Below are 23,412 nucleotides of genomic sequence, written 5' to 3'. Positions count from 1 at the left end.
TGCAATTCTTGTATCTACTATAATAGATAACATGTATAATATGAAAGTCATGATAGACAGTGATAGACTGACCGTGTAATCATGTCTGAGACCAGAATCAGATTTTTTGATAGTCTTATTATCAATTCAACTGATCTCATTACATGGTTTTAACATTAGATAGTAGTTTTATACTGTCTCAGTGAGACTTACTATCTACTCTTATCACATTTTTCAAATAGAATCATGATTTTCACTTCTTAATTTAAATTTTTTTTTTTTTTTTTAACCGCTCCACCACGAACTCGCTTGATTTTTCGAATAAGAACCCGCCGATAGATCCATCGAAAAGCCCTCGATCATACGAGCATTCTGACCCCATCGCCGACCGCATACCCTGTGTGGTGGTGGAGTTATCCAGCCAAACGTGAACCGGACGTTGTTCGAAACTCCTGTGTGGGATTATTTATCCCCTGTTCTCCCCTACCACACCACAACCCCGGGCCAGAGTGCCATACAAATTGTAAGGTGAAATGACCTAGCCATATGCACCAATCTTCTCGATTTTGGAAGATCCCCGACCTGTAGTTGTGAAGATATCCGAGGAGCGACCTCCGCGAAAACCCTGTCCATCTTTGATCCAAAACACCAACGCCAAGTCTCACCCTCGTACCGCCCTTCCCAATCTGGCCCATCCCCGGCAGAAAAATACAAAAAGATACCTCGGCGATAATATCAAGCACATAACCAACAGACTCTTCTGAAGTGCAACCTCCACGGTCTGTCGCCAGTGTATCTAGACTTCAACACCAAGTCTCACCCTTGTACTACCCCTCTCAATCTGGCCCATCCCCGGCAGAACGATACAAAAAGATACCTCGGCAACAGCATTCAATACATAACCAGTGAACAATGAGTCAACAGCACATCAACAACTATAAAATCAGTATATCTCAAGGTCTGACTGAGCCTTTGATCCCTGCACAGTGAGATATATTAAATCTAGTTTTAATATCTCAATATTCAATAGATTCTGCAAGAGATTGAGAACAGCAACACTAGATTTCTATTGAATTTGAGAATTAACTCTATATTAATATAATCATTGACAAAGTCTTCTATTTTGAGATATAAATAACCAGTTCCTCTACATCCTGCTGGCAATATTTATATTATCATATAGAAACAGACTTATATTCTCTATAATATCAAGTAGACTGGCCGCCGGAACCATGAATTTCACATTTGATCCCATTTGGTCTGATCTCATACATTTCTTAGCGTGAATCCCGCTGGGACTGGCTATCAAAAAAACAGGTAAAGTGACTATATATCAGATCTTAAAATGAAACCATGACTTGAAAAAAATGAGAAAATGGTCTCATTTGGTCCCATTTAGTCTCATTCTTAGCATAAAGTTACTATTTTTAGATATTTTAAGGTTTTTTTTAGACTATTTTTAATTTTTTAAAAAGTAACGCTTTTTGATAACACTCAAATGAGATTTAAAGTCATTTAAAGCAATAAAAATAATTTAAATTGAGAAGTGGAAATCATGGTCTCATTTGGAAAATGTGACAAGAGTAGACAGTAAGTCTCACTGAAACAGTATGAGACTACTATCTAATGTTAAAACCGTGTAATGGGATCAGTCGAATTGGTAATGAGACTATCAAAAAATCTGGTCCTGGTCCCAGACACGGTCACACGGTCAGTCTAATATCAAGACTCTGAAGAGAGAAAGTCTTGATAGAGAGTATACAGTAGTGCATATCTTAGCAGTTTCTATCTCATTCTTCTGCAGCAGTTAATGCAAAAAAAAGATCTTAGAAATAGTTTTTTACTTCTCTTGAAAAAGTAAGGTATTTTTCTCTGGGTTTTACACAATATTCTTACAAAGAATTAAAAACAGAGTTGTTTTCTGTCATAATTTCATATTCTTTTAAGTAAGAATTACTTTTTCAGTGGCTGAAGAGCTTTCATTAATACTTAATTCTTTTTTACACTCTTTATTAACTGATTTGAGTTGCACACTTGTTGTGTGAGAAGAATTGAATGATTTAGAATAAAATTGAATAGTTTTAATCAATTTCTCTGCAAAAAATTGATTTATTTTTTGTCAGTTTTTCTCTCAAAAACTGTCATATTATCTGATTTATTATCAATTGATATCATACTTTTCCTCACTGTATCCCAAGAAAGAGATTGTAAAGATTTTATTGATTTATCTCAAAAATCAATTTTAGTTTATTAGATTCTCTTCAAAAATCTAACCTAGTTACTGAACTAGTGTGAAAAAAATCAGGTATTTTATACACAAAAGTCTTTTATTCTTCTTTTGAAACAGTCTGATCAACTTTTCAATTGAAAACAGACTTAGAAATATCTCAATTGAAACAGTCTGATCAACTTTTCATTGAGTGAAAACAATGAGTTCAAAAATACACTCAGTTGATATGAAAAAAGATGCTTTCTCAAATGCTATTTCTGAGATTGAAATTCTGAAGAGAAGAAAGAAAGAAGAAATAGAGAAACAACAAGTTCTTGAAATACAGAAACTTGAAAAAGTAAGCAAGATTCTTGAAAAGCAGTGTCTGAGTGAGATGAATGAAGAAGTTCTGTTAATTCTTCATACTCAGGCTAGACAACTACAGAAGATGATCAAGTTCAAACTTGGAATCTCAAACACAGTTCAAAAAAAATTGAAAATTCCTAGTATAATCACTGACTCTTCATCTTACTCTTCTTCTTTCTTTTTTCCTACTTCTTCTTCTTCTTTGAATTAGAAGAAAACATATGCTCAAGCAGCTGAATCTGCTGTCTCTAAACCTGCTGTCTCAAAACCTGCTCAAAATCCTGAGAAAACTGAGAAGAATACTGCTCATGCCTCTATTCATAGAAAAGTGAAAAAGAAAATGCAAAAAGAGAAAAACTTTCAAATCTTCAGAAATAGAAGACTTATTCTCAAAGTCTCAAATCAGGACATTCTGCAAAGAAACAAGCTAAACTCAAATCTCATTTTCAGAATCAGAAATGAAATTAATCAGCAGTTCTTTTCTCAGTTAATGACTGATATTGAAGTTCAAAAATTAGTTATAGCTTTAATTGAGTCATCATTCATTGAAAACTCTATCATTCTGACTACAATGCCTGAATTCAGTGCTGAATTCCTTATTCAGAATGAGAATCTCTGAAAGTCAGCAGTAGAATCTTTGCTAAACACAACAATTCTATCTGAAAGAGATGAAAAGTGAGACAAATTCATTCTTCATGATATTTCAGTTGAAATTTTTGACTGTGAAGAAGAAATGCTACTTCTCAAAAATGAATTGAAAGAATACAACTCTATTCAACTGAGAAAGAAGCCTGTATGACTAAATTCAATTGAGTTCAGACAAAGCAGAAGAAATGCCTCTGTTCAAGTATATATAAAAACACTTGAACAGTCAAAGATCTCTGAAGTAAGAGTAGCAGGTTTGAAAATGAGAGTTCATGAATACAAAGACTCAAGAATGAATCTCAAAGCTCAAACACAGTGTTCAAACTGTCAAAGATATGAACACTTTACAATCTCATGTTTTAGAGACTCAAAATGTGTATTCTGTGCCAGAGATTACAAAACTAGTGAGCATAAATGTGAAACATGCTCAAAAAGAGATGAAATATGTCAATACACTCTACTTAAGTGCTCTAATTGCAAAGAAAAACATGCATCTAGCTCAAAAGAATGTATGTTTACTTCTAGAACTCAAAAGAACTGGAGAAAAGATGAAGCTCAAAGTCAATCTAGAACTGAAGAGAAGAGTCAAGTCAGTAGACTTACAACTGCAAGCTTAAAAAGAAGAAACTCTCAACTATCTAAATCTTCAAACTTCAATTCTTCAGCTAAATGTAAACAGAATTTGAATTCTCAAACTTCTGTTAAGATTAGAGAATTGAGAAATGACTCTGATGATAAACTAGATATAATGCAAGCAGTTGAGATCTCTACTTTTCAAAATAGTTATAATCTACTATCTGATGATAGTGACTATATTCTACTCAATCTCTACTCTCTTTTAGTATGAATATACAACAAAAACAACAAAAAAAGTTTAAAAACTCTTCAAAAATCACATTTATTCAAAATAATGTGAATAGAAACTCAAATTGTATTTATTCTTCTCTTCAAATTGCATTTGAATAAAAAGTTGATTTTGTACTACTTCAGAAACTGAATTTTGATGCTGAGCAAAATTACATCATTTCTTATTCAAGCTACTACTGCTTTCTATCTCAAAAGTCTGAGATAAAGTCAAGAGTAGTGATCTATGAAAGAAAGAGATCAAGATATCAATTTAATCTAAGATTTGATATCATGTCTGACCCTGATATTCTGATGAGTGATATTATAGATAAAGAAAATGAGTTTAATACTATACAGCTCATAAATATCTATAATGAAAAGTCATTGAAGAAAAATAACAATATCTGAATAATTGATAGAGGATTTCTGAACATAACTTTATCAAGAAACTCTATAATTGCAGAAGATTTCAATGCACATCATCTCTGATGAAATTCAGAATACAAGAGAGCAGTGAGAGCTGATAATCTGATTAAATAAACCTTTAAGCATTTAATAGATTTAAGTAATAAGTCTGATCAACAAACATTCTTTAGAAAAGATATGAAACAGAAGTCTATTATAGATCTAATCTTCATATGTAAGAATAAGTACTCGCAGGCGATTATTCGGGTGTTTGCAGCTTGGTGTGATATGTACTGTTAACTACTAGAAGTGTTCGCGGTAGAAAGATAAAATGTAGAGGTTAAATGTATAATAGCATTCAAGCTGAGTTGTGAATAGTATTCGCGAACTCCAGTCTATATAGTTGTGTGTAGCCAAGGGCTGCTAGCTCTATTGATTATATGAGAGATAGGAATAGAGGTAAAGAATCTGTGAGAGGTGGGATTTCTTACATACTCCTCCCTCTCTAAGACTTTATTCACAAAGCCTTTCACTGAGTGACTTCATAGTCAGCTCAGCACTGCAGTGATACTCACTAAAAATTCTTCATATCTATAAAAAACCTCAGTGAGGAAAAATCTCTTGTTACTATAAAGAGAAAAGAGTCTATCACTCAGTTTCTTATTCTGTAAGATTCTTTATAATCTATAGATTCTTCTCTGACTATTATACAGATTCATCTCATATCTTTTATACAGAAGAGTTTCAGTTGACTCTTAATTATTTTTACAAGATTCTTATGTAATCATCACACAGATTCATCTCACAGATGAATCACTCTCTATGAGATCACTCTCATCAAAGAGAAACATTTACAAGTTGATCTTTTACTCATTCTTGCAAATCATTGCTTTTTGATACTGTAGAATTATGAGGAATTTTCCATTCTTTCATCAACTCTATAGAATTATAGAATCAAGATATTCATGGTCTGCAATCACTCTTTGTAGTTATATAGAAAGATTCAGGCCTGTAATTCACAATCACTCTTATTTACTAGAGTGATCTGACTGTTCTGCAGAATCACTCACAGTGTAAGCAAACCTCTCTAGAGTAGTATAAATATCTCAGATTTATCTGCAGAATCTCATCTTCTTTTTTCTTTTTCTGTAACAGCTCTCATTCTTACAAACTGTGAGTATTCTCATTTATCTATAAAGTGTTTTCACTCAGATGACAGAGAGAGAGTGTTTCTAACAATGTCTGTATATTGATTCAAGAACTTCTCAAGAATAAAAATTTTTTCAATTTCAATCTTTTCATAAATAATGTCTGATCATCACTGAGCTTCTTATAAGTGTTCTTATAACTTCTCTGATCACTTTTTGTCAGCTGATAAAGCAGAAACACTTTCACTCACAATTGTACCTTCACTCTTCTCAGTCCTGTCACTGCATCTGATCTTCAGGCCAGCAGTCAACTCTCTGCCTTTCTCAGGCCAGTCTCTGGCTTCAAGCAGCACAGTTCTTCTCTTTGCTGTAAGTCTTCTCATAAGTAATTCCTTACAGATTCTAGCTGATAGTTCTTATAAAGCTCTCAGTGTTGTCAGTGTCTTCTGCAGCCCTGCAGATCTATAATCATCTCCTCTCTGCTCACACAATCTCTGATCAGGTATATGTGAATATGCCTAGATTCTCTATCAATGATTCTCACACTGCAGCGCATTTCTGCAATCTCATTGTCAATGAGAGATGAGTCTCTGAGTACCTGTAAAATTCAGATAATCAAGACAATGCAAATGCTATAAATTTATAACAGAAGTTAATCTGAGCAGATGAGCTCTCTCTCTATATCTCAATTGTTTTCAGGCTGAATACTTCAGCACAATTGAGAGAGTGAACACAGCTTTGTGAGAAGTATCTGATCACACACACAGATAGTCAGCTCTCAAGATTCTGCTGCAACTATGTACACTCTGATGTCTGACTTCTCTGAAGTCTGTGCATTTCTGACAGTCTTTGTGTCAAATGCAACAATTGTCTGTATCACAGATATAATACTCTCTGCTTCTTTGAAGAGAGAAATTGATAGTTGTAAGAGAATTGAGTATCACAGATATTGAGAATGTAAGTTTGAGTTTTCTTTATTTTTTCTTTATTGATCTTCAAATTGTGTTCACAGTCCTGTTTATTTTCTTGTTTTTTAGTTTAATAAGAACATGATTTCTTCTTTTCTTATATATACTGCAGACTGTTCATCTCAGTAGAAACTTATTATCTTATAGACTAGAGTTTATAAATGACAGTGTTAATATCTTTATCATAATCAGGTTCTTAATGAAGATCATGTCATTCTGACTTATCAGAATTCACAGTATAAAAGTCATATCTCAGCTTCTGCAGATATCTTATCTGTCTGAATAATTCTCAAGTGAACTTATTCATCTTATCAGAATATTCTTATCACTGAACCTTGAATCAGAGCTCATGATCTCACTTCTCTGAGTTAATAATCTCTTTGACCTGATATTCTCTTTCACTCTCTAGTGCTTTACAGACAGAATGATAAGTCATAGAATTCTCTTCTGAGAATTCCTTATATTCACAGAGTAAAGAGATATGAAAAACATTGTATATCTGTAACTCAGATAACAGTTTTAATCTGTAGAACTGCAAGCTAACTTTCTTCATAATCTTGCAAGACTCTGTCTGTAAGAGATTCAGCTTCTTACTAGATCTTCACATGATAATGTTTTCTAGACTCAGTCAGACTCTATCATCTTTCTTGAAACTCTTTGCAATATGCTTGAAGTCATAGTATCTCTTCTGATACTCTTGAGTCTTTCTCAAGAATTCACAAGCTTTCTCTCAGATATTTTGAATTCTCTCAGTCTGTTCACAGACATCACCACACTCTATAGTGTACTCTCGCGGGTTCATCAAGATCATTCACAGATGAGTCTCAGTGAATATCTCAAAGAGGGTTTTATCTGTGCTGACATACTTTGAGTTATTGTACATGAACTCTGTGAGTGATAATCAATACACTCAGTCATTCTGATTATAATTGACAAAGCACTGCAGATACTGTTTCAATATACTTATCAGATGTTCTATCTGATCATCTATCTATTGATGAAAAGCCATGCTTAGATCTCATGAGATCTTCAATATAGTTATCAGATCAGATCAGAACTCTTCTGTGAAGATTAATTCTCTATCTAAGATAATGTTTGCAGATAATTCATACAACTGAATCATATTGCAGATGAAGATGTGAGTTAAATTCTTTGACTTCAAGTTCTTACAGATGAGTATAAAGTGTGTCATCTTGATAAAGCAATTCACTATCACCAGCACACTGTCAAAGCAGGCATCATATATGTTCTTACTTTCAGAGAGACTTATAAGAGTATTCATTTCTAGCTGTTCTCAAGGTTTCTGCAGAATGAATAGAGAAGTAAGTTCTTCATATAGTCTGAACTGCACTACCCGCGAACTCTGATAAACAGTATAAGAATTCACTATCTTCTTCATAAGTTCTCATATCTTCAGCTAGAAGTATTTTCTTACAAGTAACTTATGAGTTCTAGTATCTGTAAAATGACTTGCTAGAGAAGAGTCATAATATCTTTTAATAAGTTCTACATGTAGAAACTCATTTATAAGCATATAAATCCAGCCCTCTCTTCACAAGAGATCATTTAAGTCTCTTCAATTCTTTATTTCTGCAGGGTTGATCCCTGCTATAAGCAGTTTCTGAATATACTGAGTATATTCATTCTTCAGTTGTAGTTCAGACAATCTGAATAGAAGATCTTATGAAGACTTATGCTCTGTTTTCCCTTGCATCAGGTCTTTCACAGTGCTTCTCAAAGTCTGCAAACTCTTCAGGTTATAGATACTCTCTTCAAGAATCCTCATGAAGATTCTTAGAGTGTTGACTCTCAGTGTTATGAAAAGTAGTTGCACAGGCTTCTCTTCTTTCTCTTCCCTCTTCTCTTACAGAGAATTGAGAGACTCTTCAGTCAATCTCTTTACAACACTCAGTCTGAGCATCTTACAAAGCTTTTCTGTCTTCTCTAGTTTCTCTGTGTTCATTATTCTGGTCTTCTTAACATAGTCTGACCTGTGAGAGAGTCTGTCTGCTGAGTTCTTAGTTCTCTTGATATATTCTATCTTGAACCAGAACTCACTCAGTCTCTGAGCTCAGTGAACCTGCTGCTGTGAGAGTTTCTTAATTGAAGCAAACTATTATAAGCTGTCATGATCAGTTCTAACAGTAATCACTATTACAAGGCTCTCAAAGTAGTGATATCAGTGACAGAAGAATTTCACTATCATAAGAAGCTTCTGATCATGAATGCTATAGTTGATCTCTGCAGGTTGCATTTTCTGTGAGAAAAAGGCCACTGAAACTCAGTTCTCATTTGACTGTAGTTATAAGACTATTTCTGAAATTGCAAAGAAGAAGACATCTGTCTTCAATCTGATTAAGAGTAAGAGATCAAAGTGAAACAGTATCACTGTGTCTGTGAATATCTGTTTCAATCTTGCAAAGGCCCTGTAAGCTTCTGAGATAAGAAAGTTCTCACAGTTCTCTCTTCTCAACAATCTTTTCATTCTTCATTCATGAAATGACTTCTTCTTGTTTTCACTCTTCAGCATGTCTGTAAGAGCTAAGAAGATTCTCATGAATGCAAAGATAAACTGTTTATAGAAATTCACAAAGCTCAGAAAGATCTAAATCTCATGAATACTAGTTAGCTTCAGTCATGATAGAATAGTCTCAATCTGTGAAGATTTCATCTGAATATCATCTGTGATGATTATATATTCTAGAAAATTAATCTGATGAGCACTGAAGTTGTACTTCATGAGCTTAATATACAGTTCTGTCTCATCTAAGACCTTCAACACACTTTGCACATACTCAGTGTGTTCTTTCTTCTTCATGAAGTACATCACCACATCATTCAGATATATTATCACAAAGACATTCAGATATACATGAAGTGTTTTATTGATGAAAGACTGAAATGTCACAGAGATATTAGTCAGATTAAAAGACATCACTAGATATTCAAACAATCTCAGTGCAGTTCTAAAGACAGTCTTTTATTCATCTTCAGACTGTATTCACAGCTATGTATATATATTAATTACATTCAGTTGTGTGAATATAACAGCTTCTGTGAGATAATTGATCACATTCTTAATCAGAGACAGAGAATAGCAGCTCTTTGTTATCTTAGAGTTCAGGTTGTAATAGTCTATATATAATCTGAGATCTTTATTCTTCTTCTTTATGAATATCACAGAGACTTCTGCAGAGGCCTGTGAAGATTGAATGAAGTCATTCTTCAGATTCTTCTTCACATAGGTCTGCAAGATCTCTGTCTTGTAATAAGAGAGCTTATAGATTGATTCTCAGAAGAGTTTCTACTCTTCTATCAAATCTATTGTTAGATTCTTCTCACAGTGAGAGAGAAGCTCAGCTGTCTTTGCTGAGCTGAATATCTCTGTAAGGTCTCAGTATTTCTCTGATATCTGAAGCTCAGTTTTCATGACTGTGAGATTCTCAGACACTTGCAAAGTTATCATATAGATGAGCTTGTCTTCTCTGATTAACTCTGCAGCATCAACTGATTCTATCTCTGTGAGTGAGTCTGTTAACACTGATCAGAAGTATAAACCTGACTCATGAACAGCTATGTGTGAATTATGTCTTTGAAGTCATGCAAGTCTCAAGTACATGTCATCTGTGATGTCTGCAATAATCACAGTTTCTGTAAATCTTCTTCAGATTTCAGAGAGATCTTGCAATTCAAAGATAATTCTTACAAGTTTCTCAGTTCTCAGGTCTGAGTTCTCACACTCTACTTGTTATAAGAGCAGGTTCTCAGTCTTTATCTTTCAGCTCATCTACTCTGTGAGCTTTAGAGACATCACAGTGACCTGGAATTCTGAGTTCATCAATACTTTTCATACTTGCAGAGCAGCAGCATCATGACACAGTCTCTCTCTATGAGTAAGCATTTTCATTAAGAAAGCAACAGATTCAGATGTCAGCTTCAAGACTCTTAAGAAGACTGTTACTGACTCTGTTCATGACTTCTCAAATTTCTATTTTGATTTGTTCAGACAGTTTATGTGAAGATATTCTGATTTAGAACAGATGAAGCAGAGTCTCTTTTCCTTAATCTCTCTGTTATACACTCTGTTCATGAGAGCTTATGAAGCTCTCTCTCTCTACTCAGCAGTCAGATACAAACCTCTCTATATCTTGTTATCTTTTTCTGACAAATCTGTTCTCTGTTATTCTGACTCTTACAGAGCTGATCAGTGATTCACTCTCTGCAGGTCTGTGACTCTCACAGTGATCTATAAGCAGTGAATGAGAGTCATCAGTTTCTTCAGAGTCAAGAGCTTAGAGTCTTACTCAATAAGCTTGTTCTGCATGTCTTTATTCAGTCTCTTTGCAAACATCATTATTCAGGTCTTGTTTCAGAGCTCTGTTTCCACAGATCTCAATTCATATCACAATTCTATGAAGTGCTGTGAGTAGTCTTTATCAGATTTCTCACCTCTTTTTCTAATATTGATAATCACAGCTCAGGTGTTCTCTGTTCAGCTCACAGAGTCTCTCAACTTATTCTCTAGATAGGTCTTGAGAACAGATTAGCAGAATCTCTCATGATCATTCTCTAGATAATTCAGCCAGTTCTTGACTTCAGTGTAATAGAGGTCTGTTATTACATAGATAACAGCTTCTTCATCTTTCATATCACACAGCTGGGCTTGTGAGTCAATTTCAAATGCAAACTCACAAAAGCTTTTATAGATTGTAATTTAATAGGTGGTCTTAAGTAGTTGCAGCTTGAGAAAGTTTCTTTTCAGTTTGCAGGTGTCTCTGAAGATCATGTCTAGAGACTCAGTTTAAGAGTGTTTGCAGATAGTAAGTATTTCTTGTAGAAAAATAGCTTGATTCTGTGAGAGATGCTCAAGAATGTTCTTCACTGAGATTGATTTATTCATGAGTTCAAAGAGTTTCTCTGTCACAGATACAGAGAATGATGTTCTGCAAGTAATTGATAAGTTCTCTGAGACTTCTTTTATAAGAGTTATTCATGATTTGAGTGGCTGCTTCTGAGTGTCTGCAGTAGAGTTCACAGGGGTTGAAGTATATAAGTTTCTAGTTCTTTCAGTCATAACAGGCAGTTGCTGACTGACTGAGTTTGAAATGTAAGAATAAGTGCTCACAGGTGATTATTCAGGTGTTTGCAGCTTGATATGATATATACTGTTAACTACTAGAAGTGTTCACAGTAGAAAGATAAAATGTAGAGATCAAATGTATAATAGTATTCAAGCTGAGTTGTGAATAGTATTCATGAACTCCAGTCTATATAGTTGTGTGTAGCCAAGGGCCGCTAGCCCTATTGATTATGTGAGAGATAGGAATAGGGGTAAAGAATCCGCGAGGAGCGGGATTTCTTACATCATGTCACAAAATCTAATGAAAAGAAGACTTGTAAACTGGTTTATTAATTCAAATAAGACATCAGAATCAGGTCATGAGATTATTTAATTTGATATTGAACTGAGTGAAAAATAAATAAGTGAAAATCCTCTTCTCTCTAATCAGTATAACTTTGAAAAAGCTGATTAAAAAGCAGTTGAAGAAAGCATAAAACTGTTAAAATCTGAAAGACAGAATGAGCTTTATTGAAATTCTGATCAAGATATCTCAAATGAAATGCTTGAGAATAGAGTGAAGCTTATTACATCTATTATTCTAACAAGTGTTAGAGATAATATTTCAAAAAGAAAATCTTCTGAGTATTCAAAACCTTGATGAAATGAGAATATCTCATCTAAAAGGAAAGAATTAGCTACTGCTAAAAGAGATTGAAAGAATGATGTAATATCTGATGAAGAGTTCAAAGCTGTCAGAAATGAATATTTTTCAGATATTAAAAGAGCTAAAACAGACTGCTGGAATAAATTTCTTGAAGAAGCACAAGAGAAGGAAGTTTTTAAAGCTTTTAACTATACTAAAACAAGAAGTGTAGCAAAACTTTCAGCCTTAGAATATGAGTTTCAGAATGAATTATATACAGCAAACTCTTTTGAGAAAAAATGTCAAGCTTTCATAAGAATTCTCTTTCAGAACTCACCAGATTCAGATTCAGATTCAGAGAAAGAGAATATATCACTTCTCAACTACATTGATGAAAATGACTGGGAATGGCCTGATCTTACACAAGATGAATTAGAGTCAGCTATCTTCTTAAGTTCTATTAAAACTGCTGCAGGTTCTGATTCAATTAATCACTTGATTATTCAAAATACATATTCCTACTTAAAGAATGAATATTTTGAGCTCTTTTTCAATCTCTTGAAAAATGAATATCATTCTGAATGCTGGAGAGAAGCCACTGAAGTAATTCTTGCAAAACCTAATAGAAAAACTTCAATTTCTAAGTCATATAGAGTAATATCTCTTTTGAACTGTCTAGAAAAGGTTTTAGAAAAGATAATAGCTACTCAACTATCTTTTATAAGCTCTATAGATGATTCTCTTTTATTCAGTGAATAAATGAGAGATAGAAAACAGTGTTCTGCAATTGACACTGTTCTCTCAGTTGTTCATGATATTCAAATAGCAAAGTATGAGAGTCTGGTCTCAACTGCAGTTTTTATTGATATAAAAGAAGCATTTGATCATGTTTCAAAGTCAAAGTTAATTCAGACATTGAAGATATTAAAACTGTCACTTTCTCTAATAAAATGAGTTAACTGTTTTATATCTAAAAGAATTATACAACTCTTCTTTCATGAAATGAAATAAGACAAGACTGAGATAAAAATAGAAGTATCACAGAGATCTTCAATCTCACTCATTTTATTTACAATATACACTGCATATCTATTCAAAAATAGAAATATGAGAATAGTGTGATCTCCGAGTTATGTGGATGATATTGGTCTAGTCTACAGCTCAAAAACTATCAAAGAGAATTTGAAAGTAATTGAAGAAGCTGTAAAGGAAATCTTTGCTAGAGCAGATATCAATCAAATTCAATTTGATATGAATAAAACTGAGTTAATTCATTTCTTTCCTAGATTCAATGAGAAAGAACTATCTCTAACTCTTTTAAATAGAGAGATTAAACCCAGTGTAAATGTCAAATGATTAGAAGTATGGTTAAACTCCAAGTTGAATTTTAAATATCACATTCAACAAAGAACTGTCAAGACAGAAAGACTATTGAACAACATAATCAGACTATTAAATACAGAGAGAGGTCTATTCTTCCAGACTATGAGACAGTTATATATAGCCTGTATTTCATCAGTAGCTGATTATGAAGTTCAAGTTTGATGAAATAATCAAGAGAATTTCACTGAACTCTTTCAAAGTCTGTAAAACAGAGCCTTGAGAAGAATTCTGAAAGCATTCAAATCATCTTCTATTAAAGCAATGGAATTTGAAGCTTCAATTCCTCCTCCTGCTATTAGATTTGAAAAGGCCTGTATGAACTATGCTCTGAGAGTTGTAAAGATGAGCTCAAATCATATAATCAGAGAAAGAGTCTCTTCTTCATTTTCATCAATTAACTCTAGAAATGAACTGAATTGGAATAGATTTCTTGATTGAAATGAAAATAATTCTTCAAAGAAAATACCTTCTCAACTGTACAGACTATGCTCTCTGATTAAAAATCAATTTTTCTCTTTAAATGTTGAAAAAGTTGATCATGAGAAGTTATCTCTCTGAAGAGAAAAGCTTGAATCTCTTATAGACTTACAAATAAGTGAACTATCAAAAGAGAAAGAATATGAACAGCATTTGAAGAGAATTTCTACAATCAATATAAAAGACTCTATTCTGATTTATTCAGATGGCTCAAAAAATGAGAACTTGAATAGATTAGACGCAGGCATTGCTTATACTGAAGATAATATTAATTTTATCTCAGATTTCTGAAATCTAGGCTCTGAATGTGAAGTCTTTGATGCTGAACTATTTGCAATAGTGAAAGCTTTCAAACTCATTGAAATAAAATCTCATAAAAGAGGAAATTGTTTGAAAGAGGCATGGATATTCTCTGATAGTCAAGCTGCTTTAAAAAGACTTAGAAATAGTCAGATTCATAATAATCAAATGAATCTTGAACTGATCTTAAACTCTGTTTTGAAAATTCAAAAGAGAAGAACATTAAAGCTGATAATTCATCTGCACTGAGTTCCTGCTCATATGAATATTCATGGCAATGAATTGACTGATTCAGCTGCAAAAAAGAGTGCAGAATTAAGCAGATCTATTCAAAAAATTATGTCCTGGTCTTTTATAAGAAGAAAAATAAAAGAATCTTGTTTAGACAAGTGAAATGAAAGCTGGCAGAAACAAAAGAAGAGTATACATTATTCAAGATTTGAAACAAAACCCAAGTGGAAATCTTGTTCAATTAAATGTAAAAAGAAAATATTCTCATCTATAATACAGCTGAAACTAGGACATGGCTATTTCAAATCTTATATACAAAGATTTGATGATAGATTTGACTCAATAGAATGCTCATTCTGCAATACAAATGAGAATCCTGAGCATATTGTAATGCACTGTGCATTATACAATAGTCTCAGAGCCAGATTGAAAGAGAAGTATGATCTAAATCAATTAAATATGAGATTCTTATTCTCAACTGAGACAGGAATTAAATACTTAATAGACTTTCTATCAGAAACTCAAGCAGCTACAAGAAAATGACTAAATTCAGAATTATCTGAATATGAAGAGAAGAAAATCAATCAGATATAGTCTGTTAAAACAGCTATATATTATCTTTTAATAATTTGTTTTGTTATAGTCTCTTTTTACTTTATCTTTTTCTTTATCTTTTTCTTTCAATTTCTTTCTATCTATCTATTTAATGTGTCTATCTTTGAGACTGTGTTCTTTTTCTCTTTTCCTTTGTCATGATATTGTCAAATGGTTTCAAAGTATTAAAAGATATTAAAACACTGCAATTTGTAAACAGTTTTTGTATTCTGAGCTGGAATTTTCTGATTTTGCATATCTGAAATTGATGAATATATAATAGTTAACTTTACAGACATAGGAAAAACCCTGAGAATTAAAAGTTCTCAGGTAGATGTCATAGTCTCTGACTACATACATCTATAATTGAAGAATAATAATAATAATAATAATAAATTATTTTTATTGCTTTAAATGACTTTAAATCTCATTTAAGTGTTATCAAAAAGTATTACTTTTTAAAAAACTAAAAATAGTCTAAAAAAAACCTTAAAATGTCTAAAAATAGTAACTTTATGCCAAGAATGAGACTAAATGAAACCAAATGAGATCACTTTCTCATTTTTTTCAAGTCATGATTTCATTTTAAGATCTCATATATAGTCACTTTGCATGTTTTTTTAATGACTAGTCTCAGTGAGATTCACGCCAAGAAATGTATGAGATCAGATCGAATGAAATCAAATGTGAAATTCATGATTCTAGTGATCAGTCTAGACAGCGGTCTATGTTATTACACAATGATTAAATCTTCAATTATAAGATATTATAATCTTCAGTGTATTGTCTTATTAAGATCTCAACTTCTCGCAGAATTTGATGATTCAAAAGATATTCATACTTATTACATAATGAAACTAAATATAGATGTCAGAGAATATTAACATGAAGATGCTTATATATATGAAGTTAATAATCTTGACTATAATCTTATATTAGAACTTGTCTGACTATCTGAACAAGACATCTTATTAAATACTTAAAACAGAAGCTTAATATTTTCTAACAATAATAGAATTTACAAAGATGATATTCACAAGAATCTTACACAGATCTCTGTCAACACTTATAAAATACTCTGAAAAAGAAGTTATTATCAAAATCACTGACAGAGTCACTGACAAAGTCACTGATAGCAGAATTATATATCAATCTATTTCATTAGTCTGACTGATATTAAGAAAGCTCTAGAAAAGTTATTTCATACTACAATAACAGATTCTCACACAAAACTCTCTTAATAATATTATGAATATCTAGATATCTTCTGATAAGATAATATTATAAATATACCTTCTTTATAAGGCTCAGAAGTGAATCACAGTATCAAGTTAAAAAAGAAAAATAATAAAAACTCTGAATCACTATGAGACCTTCTTTATAATATGTCTCAAGATAAACTTTTTCTTTCTCAGAAGACACTCAATGATCTGTTAAATAAGAAATTTATACATATTAGTAACTCTTTCACTACAGCTTCTATTCTCTTTGTAAAGAAGCTAGATGAAGAACTTCAATTTTATATGACCTATTAAAATCTAAATAAATTGATAAAGAAAGATTGTTACTTCTTATCTCTTATCAATGAAACTCTAGCATGTATCAGATAAGCTCAATAATTTACAAAGTTAGATATCATCACTATGTGTCATAAGATTTATATCACTGAAAGAGATGAATAACTTACAGCATTCTGAACATATTACAGTCTCTTTGAATGAGTAGTCACACTCTTTGAACTGACTAATGCTCTCAGTATATTTCAGAAGTATATTAACTGAGTACTTTAAGATTTTCTTAATAAGTTTATATCTATATATCTAGATGACATTCTCATCTTCACTGATAGATTCAGAAAAGAATATCAAGAATATATGTAGAAGATATTATAATAATTACAAAAGACAGAACTATTAATAGATATTAACAAGTATGATTTTAAAATCAAGAGTATAAAATATCTAGACTTTATCATAGAAGCTGATAAGAGAATTTGAATGAATTCTGAGAAAGTCTCTGCTATTCTCAAGTGAAAGACTTTATATACTGTGAAAGATGTACAAAGCTTCATTGAATTCACTAACTTCTATCAGTGATTTATATGAAACTTCTCAGATATTATGAGATTACTCACAGAACTTACTAAGAAAGTGTAAGAAATTCTGCTTCTCGCGGATTCTTTACCTCTATTTCTATCTCTCGCGTAATCAATAGAGTTAGCGGCTCTTGGCTACACACAACTATATAGACTGAAGTTCATAAATACTATTCATAACTCAGCTTGAATACTACTATATATTTAATCTCTACATTTTATCTTTCTACTGTGAATACTTCTAGTAGTTAACAGTATATATCACATCAAGCTGCAAACACTTGAATAATCATCTGTGAGCACTTATTCTTATATTTCAAGCTTAGTCAGTCAGTAACTGTCTATTATAACTGAAAGAACTAGAAACTTATATACTTCAATCTCTATAAACTTTACTGTAGACACTCAGAAGCAGTCATCTGAATTATAAATTATTCTTATAAAAGAAGTCTTAGAGAACTTATTAATTATTTATAGAATATTATTCTCTATATCTATAACAGAGAAACTCTCTGAACTGATAAATAAATCAATCTCAGTGAAGAACATTCTTGAGTATCTTCTATAAGATTAAACTATTTTTCTATAAGAAATGCTTACTGTCTGTAAACACTTTTAAACTGAGTCTCTAGATATAATCTTTAGAGATATCTGTAAACTGAAAAGAAACTTTCTTAAGCTGTGATTACTTAAGATTACTTACTGAATTATAATCTATAAAAGCTTTTACAAGTTTGTATTTAAAATTAACTTACAAGTCTGACTGTGTGATATAAAAGATAAAGAAGCTGTTATCTATATAATAACAGATCTCTACTATACTAAAGTTAAGAACTGATTGAATTATTTAGAGAATGATTATAAGAGATCTTACTAATCTGTTCTTAAAATCTATTTAGAGAATAAGTTAAGAAACTTTATAAGCTGAATAGAAAATATCTGAGCTGTGATTATTAATATTAGAAAAAGAGATTGTGATTCAAAGGTTGCTTAAGCCAGCGTACGATTACAGGCGTACGCCGGCTTCTTATATATTGTAATATCATACACTAATTTAATTAGCAGCCGCTATGGCCTCTTTACACTCATACATGTACACTAGTAGTTCAGAAGCGGCTGTGTTATTATCTGACAGTCATACATTCTTCTGAATCACATCCTCCCTCATCAGATTCAGTCACGCTCATGTGATCATGTTGTACACTCTAGCTTCATGCAGATTAGCTTGTCACTAGTGTTTCATAATTGTGTGACCTATCTCTGATTCAGCTAGTATTCTGTGTACACTCTCACAAAGAAACTTTTACTATATTATATCACTCATTCACTAACTTTTCTCATTCTTCAATCATCTTCTTTATTTCATCATCATTGAACATCACAATCATTCAAGATTTCTACTTCTTCTTCTATTCAACTCTTTCTATCTGTTCATCTATTATATTATACATGTTTCTGGCAATGACTCTCTGTTCTCATAACAAGTGTCATTGTAGTGCTCATACCAGGCAGTTTGTTAGCAGTAAGTGTAATGTGTTGTGAAATGTAATCAGAACTTGTTTATCTTCTAACAATCATCAGAATGACATATTATCATGAATGATGACACATCTTCTTCACCTTCTTATACATCTCTGATCATTTTCTTCTTGATGAGTTTCTGATCATGTTTTCTGACACAATTTTGCATGAACACAGATGCTGATATGTTTATTTTTATTTGCATAGAATCTTCATGTATTGATAGATCTGTGTCTGTCTATGATAGTGAACTCAGTGTTGAATCATTGATCAAGAACTTGAAGAATATGATAATGAAGAAATTGTCTGTGTTATATGTGACTGAGTCTTCTACATTCTCTTCTACTCTCTCTGTTTCTTTCTCTGCTGCTCTCTCTCAATCTTCTACACCTGTCTCTATGCCTGATTCCTCTTTCACTATCTCTGTTCCTGCAACTCTCACTTCTGCTACTTCTGGTTTTACTGTCTCTGCTTTTGTTACCAGCTCTCCCTGTTTCAAGGAGATGTTGTGTAGACATAATGAATCATCTCTCTCAGTGTGTACACTCTCACTCTTCTTACTGACTCCCAGAATAATTTATTATATAAAGGCAGTGTATAACATAACTATCTGAAGCTCAGTCACAGATGCTGATTATTACATTCATTTTAAATATTTATGATAAGAGAATTGTTCATTTATATCAGAGAATTGTCTCTCTCTTCAACAGTGTTGAGATTATAAGTCTTTTTCTTTTCATCTTTTCTTTCTGATACTGATTTTCCTATTCTTAGGAAAAATTGTTATGAGTTTTACTGTGTATGAAGTCATGATGTTCACAGATATTAAGAAACTTTTCATAACTGTTAAATTCAATATTGCAGATATGTCTGCTCTGATAAATATCTTCAGAATGATTAATCTGTATCAGTCTATTCTCTAGTGTTTGTTGTCTGACTTTGTGATGCAGATGAAGAATATTCATGTTTTCAGAAACAGAAATGCAGATGTTGTACTCTTTTACACCCGCGGGCGTGAGGCTTGTATGTCTTGTCTGAGATATCATTGTGAGAATGAGCTGTTCACATGCTGTGTTCTGCTTTCTGCATTTCTCTGTGTCTCTCTCTCTCTTTCTAAGAAGCCTCATGCATGTTGTAATTGCATGTACAACTCTAAGATCAGTGAGTATTCATTCAGTAATTGTTACCTCTGTTTTTGCAGTTTCATATGCTAATAATAGTTCTTAGTTGCTTCAGCATCAGAGGCCATTTTAATCAAAGATGATAACACTGCTGAGACTACTCTCTTTCACTCTCAAGCTTCTTCTGTTGCTTCTTCTCCCTTCTCTGCAGAGAAGGTTGTGTGCATATCAGATTGTAAGTGTTTGATCTCAGATGACTTCTGTCATTTATTCAGTTCTGTGTCTTCTCCTCCTTCTGTTTCTTCTGTCTCTGTCTCCCCTGCTCTGACTTCTGGTCCTGCGGGTCTCACGCTCTTCTTCAATTTCTCTACATGTATATGTGCACATTTCTATATTAGCATTTCAGTCAATCTTGTGATAAATGACATTAATGTTGTACACAGAGCAGTAGAGGAATCAGAGATATATATAATATTATTACAAGAGTGGCTTGTGACTCTTGAATTTCTTGCAGATCTCAAGTTTTGAGATTTTCTTTGTTTTTAGTGTTTTTCAGATGATGTGATGTTGAAAATAGATTAAATGTGTGATGTATGAAAATGAATAAGATATGTATAATAATATTTGTCTTTTACAGCTGATTCTTACAGTTGATGATCAATTCATTATCTTCTTTCTTACACTTTTTCTTTATCTGCTAGTTACTACTCTTATACAATCTCTATATAATACAGCATTCAGTGACTAGGTTCAGCAGCTTTCATCTTTTATAATTCTGTCTCATGTATTATACTGTCTCTCTTCACTCACTCAGATCACTACAGTGAACAGCTCATTGAAACTAATCTCACTTGATCTCTGAGTGTTCTCAGAGGTTGAGATAACTTGGTCTTATATATTCACAGATGTTTCAGATAGTTCATTCTCTGTAATCTCTGTGATTGAACTGATGTAAACAGTTAAATTTAACTCTGAATTTCTTTTTCTTCTGCAATCTGACTCATATGCAAGTCTGCTACTTTGAGATCACTCTTTACTGTGTTATATCTGCTGTCTGCAGTGTGTTATTGTATGACTGACTACAGTCTTATCACTTATCAGAGTGTGATGTTTGTCTGATTTCTCTATTTCTTTTCATTCTTTTCTTATAATTATGAAAAGATTGAAATAAGTGAGATTATCTGATTTGTAAGCATCTATGATTTCTCTTACTTTGTGAGACTTTTCAATTATAAGTCTCTTCTTTTTCAATACTGATGATAGTGCTGTGAATAATTATAATTCACTCAGATCTTGCATCTTTGCTTTCATAAGTTATGAATCATTGATTAAGTTGTATAAGATCTGTCTCTCTGATTCTTTCAATGTGTATGTTCTCAGAGAATGTGATTTGAGTATTTTATATGACTCAAATCACCTAGATTGAAACTTCTCGGAACTCTCATTGTATATGAGAACTCATGTTCTCATCTTGAGACTCAATTTCTTAATAAGTGAGTCTTGTATTCTTTTCAATTGAATTGCTCAGTTTAGAAGGAACTTGTTAGCTTTTGCATGTGTGTGACTGATCTCTTTCAATCTTGGTTCTGTGTCTGTGACTGTTGTTTTCTTCCTCATCTTTTCCGAAGCATTCTCTGAGATGTGCGGATGCAATTCATACAACAGGTAGAATGATGAACACTTGAAGACTGCATGCTGTTAAATCCGCGTGGCCAGTAGCGCCTGCCTGAGATATTCATCTCATAGTCTCATAGACTTGCTCATTAGATATTTGTCAGCATGTTGTCTAAGATTTTATTCAAGTGTTTCATCTTTCTGTTCATTCACAGATGATATAATGTTGTTCTACAATGTCTTATCTGTAACTGGCTTATAAAATGTCTCACTACTTCTTCTACAAGGTTTGCACTGTTATCAGTTAGAATCTCACACAGCATTCTATAGTTGATATAGATCTTATTATGTAGAAACTTCATCATCATCTTCTCTATTACCTCTGAAACTGCTTTTGTGACTGATCAGCGTGTAGTGTAATCAATAGCAGTGATTATTCATTGATTTTCATTTGATGTTTGTGATAATATGTCTATGAGATTCATCTCTTATTGTTTGAATGATTGTATTATACACTTCATCTGATGTTGTACTTCTTCACATTCTAATCCTTTCTTAGATTCTTTCATGACTTGGCAATTCAGGCACTTGTGAGTGTACATCTGGATGTTCTCAGTCATGCTTGGCCAGTATGCTCTTGATTTGAGTATGCTCATGAGTTCAGGGCTTTCTAAGTAACTGAATTCCTTGTGCATGTGAGCCATTAAGTCGCGTCTAAATGAAGATTCTAGATAGAGAGCTTCTGTGTATTCTAGATTGTAGTAAAGCACAACATCATTTTCATTTCCTAATTTTCTTAGCTTGAAGTTCAGAAGCATCTCTTCTACTACTCTTATAAGATACTTATCATCTGATATCTTGTCATTCTTTAAGCAAGAGATCATAGTGTTCACTCATTCTGATTCCTTGCATTCTCTCAGTGTGTTTAACATGAATGTCTCTTGTGTCTGATTTGCAGAACTCTCATCTATGAAATCAAGTCTGTAACTGATTATGTTCAGTATCACTGCATTCAATCTCTTTCAGTATTTAATATGAAGATTGTATGCTTGGAACTCTGAGATTCAATGTGCTAAATGTTTGAAAGATTTTATTATTAATTGTAGATAGATGAGACTTTCATGATCTGTGATCACTGTTGTTGTATATCTGTTATTGATATATCTATCTCATAACACCAGCATGTGCTTGATTGCTAGTAATTCCTTTTCATACACTGGGTAATTGAGCTCAGTGTCTGATAGTTTCCTATCATCATATATCACTGAGTGCAGCTTGCTGTTCTTGCTCATCTGTAGAAGAGTATCTCTGATAGCTCATTTGAATGCATCTATCTTAATGTAGAAAGATTTATTATAATCTGATTGAATAAGCACTGAGAATGTTATTACATATTCTCTCAGTGTGAGAAAAGCCTTCTCACACACAGCATTTCAGATGATTGAATGAAACTTCTTCTTTCACAGATTTGCATCTGTTTCTCTTAAGAGATCTGAGAGTGATGCAGATATTCATGTGAAATTCTTGATAAATCTGCAGTAGTATGAGACTAACTCAAGAAACTGTTATATGTGATGTATGTTTCTCAGCTGCGGCTAATTCACTATGACATTCAATTTCTCTGAGATGAGGTGTATACAGTCATCACTCACTACATGTTCTATGAACTTCAACTCTTTCATTTCAAACACACACTTGATTGATTTGATGTAGAGCTTATGCTCTGTCAGAGTTATAAGCACTTTATTAAGATGCTTCAGATATTCATTGTATGAGTTTGAAAAGACTAGAATGTTATTGAGATA

Source organism: Blastomyces dermatitidis (genome assembly GCF_000003525.1).
Source record: "Blastomyces dermatitidis ER-3 genomic scaffold supercont1.9, whole genome shotgun sequence".
NCBI lineage: Eukaryota > Fungi > Ascomycota > Eurotiomycetes > Onygenales > Ajellomycetaceae > Blastomyces > Blastomyces dermatitidis.
This window is presented reverse-complemented; position numbering follows the sequence as displayed.